We start from the raw sequence: 11,045 nt of genomic DNA on the forward strand, positions 1-11,045 counted from the left end.
TTTCTTATGAATACTGAGTTGACATTTGAAGTCTTCTGATAAATCAACTTAGGGAATACATGTGTAGGTTAAAAATTCAGCTAACATATAATTGCATAAAATCAACTGGAGCAATGCAACTTTAACTTCCTGAGCACAAAGAATAAAACAAAGCTGCTACTTTTTATGTTTTGGAAATTGATTATCTAGAGTTTGTAAATATTGAATGAATGGAGTATTGAATCCACAGTTCTTGAGTCACCAGTCAGTATTCCCAAGTGCATCAGTGAACAAGGCCAGTGTTTGAACTACAATATTACAGGAATTAAACATTTAATCAGAAAATCTATGTTTGAAAAACACCCATCAGCTTTTACCAGCTGGCCTTTAATTTGTAATTAGTAGTAGTTCTAATAATGCAGAAAATGTAATGATTTGCTCCTTAGATCATCCATCTAAGTCCTTTAACATATGAGCACATCATTATCCTCATTTTGTTAAAGCTGCAAAATGGGATTTAGCCATTAAAAGCTCACCTTAGGCAGAGTTCAGGGACTTCTAATTAGCACCACAATCCTGTGAGTCCTGTTGAATTGCTACTAAAGCTTTATATGTTCCTTGGTACCTTATCTTAAAAAGCATTTTCTCTTCTGCTACTGGGTATGTAGAGCAATATCTCAGTTTTCACAGCACTGAGCAACTCTGTGTTGGTGGTGGTGAAGGCTGATGATAATCCACAATTTATCCATCCATCTCTCTGCAGGGACTCAATCCAGTCAGCACTTCAAAGCATGCCTACTGGTGTGGATTCAGCCTAACATGCATTGAAATTCACCGTTTCTTTAAAATGATGCTCATTGTCATTTCAGCAAGTGTTATCATGCAGGATGTGGGTGACCTATGCTGAACATCCTGTGGTGAAGGGGCTACAGGCTGACTTGGGCCAGCTTTCCAGGGGAAAGCCAGGCAAGCAGGTTCAAGGCTGCAGGTTACTGTGGGCATTCTGCCTTTTCTGTGGAAGCTATAGAGGAGTGCTGCATTGCTGACCCTGCTTCAAGAGGTGTACACAGATTTTATCCCGCATGAGCTTATTACAGAATGAGTAAACAATCCTTCACAAATGGATTCAAGTTTACAGCTTCTACATCCCAAAACATCACAGTCATGTTTTCATTGACAGTTTAATATATTAGCTTTGTACAGATATATGTATACCTTTATACATACATATTAACTTTGTGTATACACACACACACACACACACACATATATAAAGCAGTTGTCCTCCTACAAAAAAGGTCCCAGCTGTGTATTTTAACTAGATGGAAAGAAATGTCTCTGAGTAGCCTGGAGTTTTGTGTCTAAGCCCTGGAGACAGGTGAGCTTTCAGGCATATCCATGTTCTTGCTTACTGGTCATGCCTCCTTAGAAACTAAGAGAAAAAGTAAACCTTTTTCTATATGCACTTGTGTATAATTTTGTTTCCTTATGCCTTTATACATACCTAGAGAAGAATTAGAGCTATTCAGAGTTTCCTTTTCTATGTACTCAAGAAGGGAGATGAGCCACATCTATTACTAATCTGCAGAAAGAATTGCAGAATATTTGTGGCATAAATTAAGAGTTAAAAATTAAATTAACCTTACTGTCATAGAGAAAACCAAATAATGGTGCTTATAGAAATGATATTTTAATAAAAGGAAAAAAAAAGAGAGACAAACATCTAGATACTCATCTTCTTAATGGTTTAGTACATCTGCATAAGTAGGAATGACATTAGTTTGTATCAAAATGCTGACTTTTGAGAAGAGCATCTCTTTTATTCTGATGGTATTGTCAGTGAAGAAGCATTTAATCTACAGTAATAATTGACCTTTTTTTTTTTCCTGCATTTAAAAGAGCCTGAAGATATATTGCTGTTTCATTGTTGAAAATGCATTTGCTGTTAATGCTAAGTAAAATCAACACATGCAAGAAACCCCATGTCTAGTGCAGCAACAGCAAATGATTTCATTCATGTGCCATCCTTCTAGCAGATTAAAGATCAGAGACTATCAAAAAACCACAAAGGAGTTCAATGCTTTGGCTTGTAACATTTTTATTGCTCTCATCCTGCCAACTGCTTAAGCATGTAGTTAATTTTAAAGCGTGGAAGCTGTTCTACTGATTCATGTATTTTTAAATTCACTTTTAAAGGGCATGTATTTAAGCATGTGTAGGTTTGGATTTAAATTTAAAATTTAGTTTTCACATAAGATATGCACAAATTATTCTGGACATCTTTACACACAAGCAACATTTAGGCCAAGCTTTTAATATATGAAACTCAACCATCACGCAGCCTTTGACTTCAGTACTAGTTTACACTAGCTGCAATCAAACTGTTTTGTTTAGTCTAGAGCATAGTCAATTTTTTGGTGGATTTGGTTGAGAGATTCTGGCAGGTGAAAGCACAAAACAGTCTGGAAACAATTTCCTTGTCAGATAGTATTTCTGGAAACATCCTGCAGAGTTCAGAACAGAAACAGCAGCACTAAAGCTGAGACACAGGTAATCTCTACTCTACTCTGTTTTGACTAACTCAAAGCAAAATAAAAGGAAAAATAAAAACATTTGGACAGAAAAAATGTTACTAAGAGAGATTCTCTTGACTAATGTATTTGTCTGACAATGAAATAAGGTGTACTTGCTGTAAAAGATGTACTGCCACTGAGGCAGTAACAAACACATGTACCCATATATACAGCAGGTTGATCAGATTATTAAAATATTTAATTTATGAGACACCTACATAAAAATGCTTCATAATTTATGTTGCCTACAATAAGAAGCAGAAAGAAAAGGAAAATGTTTCAAGATGAGACATGTCTGAACAAACATTATAGCTATTAAGCAACAAGAAGATGACAGGAAATGGCCTAGATACTTAAAGAGGCATGGCATCTCTCCAGAGAAGCAGGGATTTTTTACAGTAAGACAGAGGTGATCACTAAACCAGAAATGAAGTCTACTTAGTATCCATCACCTGATGGAATTTCTGGGCCAGTAATATTTTTTCCTTCCTTCCTTCCTTCCTTCCTTCCTTCCTTCCTTCCTTCCTTCCTTCCTTCCTTCCTTCCTTCCTTCCTTCCTTCCTTCCTTCCTTCCTTCCTTCCTTCCTTCCTTCCTTCCTTCCTTCCTTCCTTCCTTCCTTCCTTCCTTCCTTCCTTCCTTCCTTCCTTCCTTCCTTCCTTCCTTCCTTCCTTCCTTCTTTTTCTTTCCTTCTTTCTCTCTTTCTTTCTCTTTCTTTTTTCTCTCCCTCCCTCCCTCCCTCCTTTCCTTCCTTCCTTCCATTTTTTCTTGATTCTTTCCTTACTTCAGTTTACTTAGCTAATTCAGACTCAAGGAGCAGTTATCATGACTGATGGTGTGACACTGAAGGGATCATGAATAATGAGGATATTCAAGTAAAACCAACTCCAACTGAAATTACTTTTTTTTTCTTTTTTTTCTTTTTTCTTTTTTTTTCCCTATTCACCTGTAAGTAGAAGGAAAGAGCTCTGGATTTCCTGGTGCAGTGGATCCCAGGCAGCACATACATTTCTCTGCAGTGTTCACCATGTACAAGTCACAATTGAAGTGTGTTCCACTGCTTTCAGGGAACACACCTACTGGCACTACTGCTGCTAATGGTGATGCTCAGAAAAGATTCAGGAAGCTCTGCTCTAAGTAGGGATGCAACGGGGCTTGTGAAGGCAATACAAGAACATATGGCAAAATATTTTGACATTGTAACAGGTAGAAAAAGGGAGCTCTGAGAGTTGTTAAAATGTGAGGAAATCAATCAAGTCTAGCAAGATAATGGTTATGAGTGAAAGATTTGGAGACTATAAATATATTGGGGGGAAAAGAAAGGATAGCAGAGAAGACATCTTAGGAAAAAAAAAAAAGATTCAGTTTTGAAGAGGCTTTTGAAGTGACACATGAAAGTGCCAGGAAAAAAGTGTCTAGAGGCTGCCTTAAATGTAGACCCGGATGAAGGGAGAAAAGAATTAGAGGGAAACTTTGGTGGGGTTATTTGGTAAAACAATAAAGGAAAGGTAGAGGGACAAGACAGGTGATCATAAAAACTACATAAGTAGCAAGGAAAAGGAATAATCCGGTACTCTTATTGCTGTTGTTAATAATAGCACTTAAAATTAAACAAATTTTTCCTATCTTTAGCGTGGATAAATGGTAGAAAAGTGCACAATGGCCTGAGTGGTAGGTTCACTGGGGTGGTCAAGCCTTTTGATGTTTTTGGCAAATGAGATACCTGCATGGGATTGGGAGGGAAGTAATATCTTAGTCCTGCTATGTGGGGCTGCCTAGATAGTGAGAGGAAGAGGTATTAAAGTACCCAGAACAGAAACATTTCCTAAATTTCCATGCGTCTTAGAGTCAAGCTTCTGATATTACATATAAATATATATTACATATCAATCATGTCAGAAAATATTTGGATGAATAGATAATTCAATTAGTATCAGAGAGAGACGTCAACAATCTAGCTCTATTTAAAACATAAGGCAGGCTGCTTTATTCAGGTTTAAAAGCCCTGCAATTGCGAAGGCAATTTCAGTTTCTTACAGCAGGTGGTGGTATGTGCTATTAAAATATTTGCTTCCAAGAAAGACTGTTGCTTACTTAATAAGAACATGAGTAGAATGGACAAGAAAATGACTGCTGTAAATGTGTTGAAAACTTGTAGATTGAAAAATTTAGTATTTATTACTTTTATTTTTAAATCTTCCTGCTCCTGTGCTATATGAACACAGGTCTAACATTTGGACAGTTATAGACAAGCTATAGACATGGTACCAAAATTAACTCAAATAGTTTAACTCTTACAGGGCGGTTTTCATCCATAAATCCCACATTCTTTTATAAAAGACCTATATAAAGCACTTTAGAACAAGATATAAATGAAATTTAGGTTGGTAAAGCCAAAGCTGTAATTCTGATAATCCTGTTTTAGTTGCTCCCTGATACTGGGGTGAGCCAAACCTCTGGGATCTCTATCACAGAGTCCACCAGATGCCTGAGTGCTCTTTCTACACATGTGGAGCTGTGCATGCACCTGCCCGAAGCTCAGCTAGGTCTGATCCAAAAATTATTGGGTCTAGGGACTAGGTGTTCCTACACTTATATCCCTGAACCACTGTGTGTGTATGCATCATGCATACTGCTAACAAGATGAGGCTCCTTAAAAAGGAAAATGCCTGGATCCTTGGTAGAAAAAATTTGTTCCTGTGGTGTTTCAGGGTATACTCAACATGTCTCCATTATCTCACTCAGAATCTGACAACTTTAGACAGTCCTCTGCTTAGCATGATGTCTGTTTCAGGTCCTCCTTTCCCTGTGCCCTGGGGAGTAAATCTCCAGAGGACCCTGAATTCCTGCCATGGGGATCTAATGTGAAAAATAGGGACTGCAATACCCAGTTCTTTTGTTGGACCCACTTTTGACCCCATATTTACAAGGGTTTCCCACATGTGGAGTGAGATGCTGTGATCAGGAGCAGCATCCCTGGCCCAGCTCCTCTGTATTTTCTGTTGGGTGGGTGAATTCTGACAGCATCTTCTAGACTGGAAGTCCAGAGGTGAGATAAGAGGACATATGATTAATCAGTAACAGGAATTAGTGAGATGTTTACCTGCTTCCAGGCTGCAGCTAATTCAGGGTGAAGCTGGCAGCAGATATTTAGGGTACATTTACCCATAAAATTATAGTCACCATGGCATTTGAAATACTTACAAGAGTCATAAAGCAATAAAGATGTCAAGCAGCTCAAAGACACAGCTAGGAACCCGAGTCCTTTTGTGAATTTTTTTGTAGGTTAGCCTTCAGTCTCTAAAGGCCTTTTGCCCTCATTTACTGCATTAATACAATATGTCTAAAGGTTGTTCCTCTCGTGATATTAATTTAACTCAGCATGGCCTTTAACTGAGACATCTTCTTCAAGTCTGTGTATTCGTTTACAGATACACAAAACAGTAGTTAATTTGAGAAGGTAATTTTTCTTGTCACAAAAGCATTTAAGATTCTGATTATTCTCAAATTAATATTTTGGCTACCAGTTCTGCTAACAGCTCAAACATGTCATAGATAGGACCCACAGGACCTTTGTCTGAGTTAATGTCACTGTTTCAAATAGTAAGAGTTGCAGCAGCACCTGAGAGCAAAGTTTCTTTAAAAGCCATCTCCAACCTTATGTCTCTAGTTTTGTAAAACTGAAACACTTTTCCTTAGACAATGTGCTTCTGCAGCTGGCAGCCTAGATACCCATTGCAATGTGGAGAAGCATTTTTGTCTTCTGCCACCTTAAGGGCTTATTGTTAAAAACAAGACAAACCAAGGCAAAGAAAACCTCAGTGAGATGGGTTTGTAAAAAGAGCAAGACTCCCCTTCACTGAATGGCATCTTCAGAATTCCAGTACCAGCTTTGTCTGAAGCTGGGCTGTTACTTTGATAGGTTTCATTTTGTATTGACCTAAAATAACCCCATCATTCCCATATTCCCTTGAGCAAAACTTAACATTTGTATCAAGCAGTGTTGTGGCATCTTGATTGCAAATACCCACTAGATATTTAGCTGAAACACTCTTGGCTTGTGCATTACAAAAAATTTCAATCCAGGAGCTCAGTTAGATAAAAGAAACTATAATCAACTGTGAATGATCTGTGGGTGGTTTATCTGGTTGCTGATTAATCACTCCATTAATCGTTGCAAAGACAGTGAGCTAACTCTGTGCAGAGCCAATTTCTGTGAGCTGGGCTTCTAAATTCAAGTGCGGTGCCATGTGAATGTGGTTGTATGTTTCCAGAAATAGTCATTTTTGCACAGTTTGGACCTTGAGTCAGTAAATGTAATGTCATTCAGGAGCTCCTGAACTGCTGCGTGCAAAGCCAACCCATACCTCCCAACACTCATTCCCATTACTGGCAGCTCTGGGAAGAGTGACATGGAGCCATCAGAATGATTCTGCACAAAACCAGCTCAGATTCAGCATGGCTGAGGCAGCAGGAGGGAGGATAAGGTCACAGAGATCCAAGGGAAATTCTTCAAAATCACTTTCCTGCAGTATTGGTAAAAGGATTTTCTGGTGCGGAATGAACAAAATGGATGTAGCCAACACAGACCCAGTGTTGCATCTGAACTAGCAAACCTGTGTAGAACCAGAAGCCTGATGTAAGGAAGCCTCTGTGAGGGTAATTTTAAGTTGAGCCAATGATTCACTCATTATTGTGAACTGAGTCCTCACAGAGTTGTTTGGACACCTCTTGTCAGTGTTGCCTAGCATCCTTATGACCTGGGATAGTTTGCCTGCTTGCTTCCTCATCTGTCCCAATCTACTCCTTTATCCTGGATGGAGAGAGCTAGCTGTCCTCAGATGCATCACCTGCTCACTTAAAGTGAGTTTCACCTATAGCAGTATGATAACAAGCGTCCTAAAGAACTGCAAAGACTGCAAACCGAAGTGAGGCAAATTCAGGCAAAAATATTTTAAAAGTAAACATTAAAGATAAATAAGCTTATATTCCAATATACTCCATTTTTTAAAAGATTTGACATCAAACTGGATGACTTTCTGACAGATGTGTCTGGTTACAGATGAAATTATTAGGCCTGAAGGAAATGGTAGAAGCCTAAGAACAAAACAGACAATTATAATTGTTCTTTTCAGTTTAAAAAGTCAACACAGTGATGCCAGCAATAGAGATAAAACATGGAGTAGGTTCTGAGAATCAGATCTGTTGATTTACAAGACTGATGAATCTCAGGTTTAAGGTTTAAACTTCTGATTTTTCTGTCTAGCTTCCATACAGCTATTTATTCTGAAAAAAAATAATCGTAAGGAAGGTGAAAGGCTTTACAAGCTCTCCCTTCCCAGCCAAAATACTCTGGTATGAAAAAGGCAGGTAGGTGGCAGTAACAAGTGACTAATACCGTGCTGGATAATTACATCTGCCACAGACTTATCTCTTAGCACCAAGTGCCTCAAAATTAAAAGCAGGGAGTATAAGAGAAATGTTAGAGATACTGAATTAAGCAGAAGGGGAAAAAAATTACCTGTAGAGACTCAAACAGACTGTAGGAGTTCAGATGGGTAATGAAGATTTTAATTCCAACAGAGACAAAAACTTATTTTTTTTTTATTTTTTTCTGTCTGGAAAAAAAAAAAAGAAAAAGTCTAAAGGAAAATATTAAAGACCAGAACCTGCTGACATATTTTGGGCCCCCAAAATAGGTGTGACAATATACTAGAGGCAGGGCTTCTAGCATAACAAGCTAAGTCAAGGTGATGTGTCTAGGCTTTTAAAACCGGGGTAGAGAGAGAGAAGTGCATTCAGATGTCTGCGCAAGGCACTTTTTCTTCGCTATGTAAAGAGCCAAGCATTTCTGTGAAATAGTTCAGTATTTCTTATACTAAGCATTAGGTCCCTGATACAGAAATTCACAGTAGGCTTCCCCATTTCATAAAGATGAATCTTTGTCTAAATGGGGAGAGGAAAACTCTTTTTTTTTGGCAGAATTCATGTAGTTGCAGTGTGAATATGCAAGTGAGTAGTTTAAGGCAGTTTCTCAGTTTGACAGCTTTTGAATATCTACGGTCTTTTTTTTTTTTTCTCTCCCTCTTTTTTTTTTTCTTTTTTTTTTTTCTCCCAAAAGTATTTGATCCACAAAACTATGTGGTATTCCAGGAGGAGGGTCACTGTGCATCTCTTCTATTGAAGTTATACCATGTTGATGTGCTGAATGCAGAATTTAGGGTCTGCTTTTGTAACCATGGCTATTCACTCAAAATAGATCCCCACTTTCAAAAGGGCATTCCCAACAGTGGGTATCAAGTGGGTGAAGATATAGCACTACAGTACAAGAAAAACAAGTTGGGGGTGGAACTGATCTCCACAAGTTTTAGCACATTTTTGATCTTTAATTAATTTTATAACAAATGCAATAGCAGCTTCTCCTCAACTTGAAGAAAAAATAATCATGGAAGTGCATACCAAATTCCACACCAAACTACCAAATAACCATTCTTATCAGTCCATTCTACCCCAGAAAATGCAGTTAATAAGTGTAAAGTGCAGCCTGTCCTGGGGGCCACTCATTCAAATATGTTTCTAAAAAAAAAAAAAAAAATGTAAGTACTAAACGGAAGGGAAATTAACTTGCTGGGGTCTGAATATTTTATTTTTTTAGCAGAGGGCTTCAGCTTACATATCTTTGCTGACCACAGCTCTATCAATAAGGTATATAGAAAACCTTTGCCTCGGGACAGGTTCTCCCATTACAGTTGTGTCTTAATAAATCAAATGCAAATCTTAAACTCTATTTGGGAAGTGATAAGCAACAAATCCTGTGGAATTGCTTTCACTTGCTCCCATGGGATACAGTACTCAATATTTCACATGAGCATTAATAGGGTTGATTTAAGAAGCTAGTTTTCCATCTCAGAGTATCTGTTTGGCATATTAAAAAGGCTTCCTTTGCTTCTGAGGACTTAAGCCCATAAAACTGTTAAAGACAAGCAGGCGTATCTAGGACCTCTAGATCACAGCTACATGTTTGGATTTCCTGTTATGATGCGTGTTTTCCATGTTAAGACCCATCTTGTAAAAATAACACCATTGACTGGGCATATTAAGATTGGAACCATTTGAAACGTATTTGATTAGGACAAAATGGCTGATGAACTGAGCCTAGATGCATCCTGGCGCTGAGAGCAAAATGCACTGTAGCCACTAGTTTTACAGACAGTGACCCACAGAAATACCACAACTTACAGAGGAATTTTCGCTCCAGACTTGAACTGAAGAGCCTTTTAGATTCAGAAGTTGATGTAGAGCAAGGACAAACTTGAGTGATGGTAAAGATGATAACACAGGTGTCTTGCAGGCTGCTCTCCTGTACTGGAAAGGCATACATAGATCACTCCTCAGGAAGTGGTACTTGCACATTCTTACCTCCAAGCCCAGTCCAAAACTCTTAAGATTCAGTATTGGAATAGTGTTCCCCATTTATGCAGTTCACATACAGAAACGAGCAATGATGCTTTGTATCTGCCTTTTAAAGTCTGGATAAATGGCTATGCAGTTGAGTGGATCTACTGGTTGTATAAATTGCCTTCTGTGATTTAATCAAAAAGGTGGGAATATCTTCCTGAGCCAGCCAGACCATCATGGAGAAAGGGACTTATATGTGACTTAGCCCAACACAGAGTATAAAAACTGAGCAACCAAAAAAATTAACTGTGAAGAGAGCAACAGGCTCTAGCTGTCTTCAACCTAGCCAGTGATGGCTAGCCAATGATGGCAAACATACAGAGACCAGTAGTGGGAATCATGTTTTTATTGTGGTTCAACTGTATGTTGCAATAGTTTTGTTGTGTTTGTGAGGTGATTTCAGTATATTGTGGCATTGCTCTGCTAAATCAAAATCCACTGTAATGCCAAATACCTACAAATAAGCAAATTTTATGGTAAGAGTAAACTTTCTTTGTGTGGAGTACCTAAAATAACCTGTCTAGAGAGTATTGGACCCTGATATTTTTGAAGATGTGAAATCTTTGTTATGTGACATCAGTAACAAAGATGTTTTTAGAATGATAGTATCACCAGCTTTAGAATAACTATAGAAAGCAAGAAATGGAAAAAAAATCCAGCACTTTAAAATCTATAGGAAAACTGCACTTTTTAGAAACACTGTATAAAGAAGCATAGTTTTTACAAGGGTCAGTCATTCATGCTTGCATTTCATGTTTTTCTTTCAGGCTCATATTAAAATTTTATAGTTTTCCTTTGTTGTTAAGTTCTCAGACTTTTTATTTATTTGTTAATTAATTAATTAATTTACATTCTCCCCTACTTGCTACCAAGGTTTCTGGTATGTATACTATGGTGTGGGAGGTATCATAGAATCATAGAATGGCTTGGGTTGGAAAGATCAAAAGATCAAAGATCATCTAGTTCCAACCCCCCTGCCATAGGCAGGGATGCCACCCACTAGATCAGGTTGCTCAGGGCCTCATCTAGTAAAACTG

This window comes from Anser anser, assembly GCF_964211835.1.
Source record: "Anser anser genome assembly, chromosome: 1".
Lineage (NCBI taxonomy): Eukaryota > Metazoa > Chordata > Aves > Anseriformes > Anatidae > Anser > Anser anser.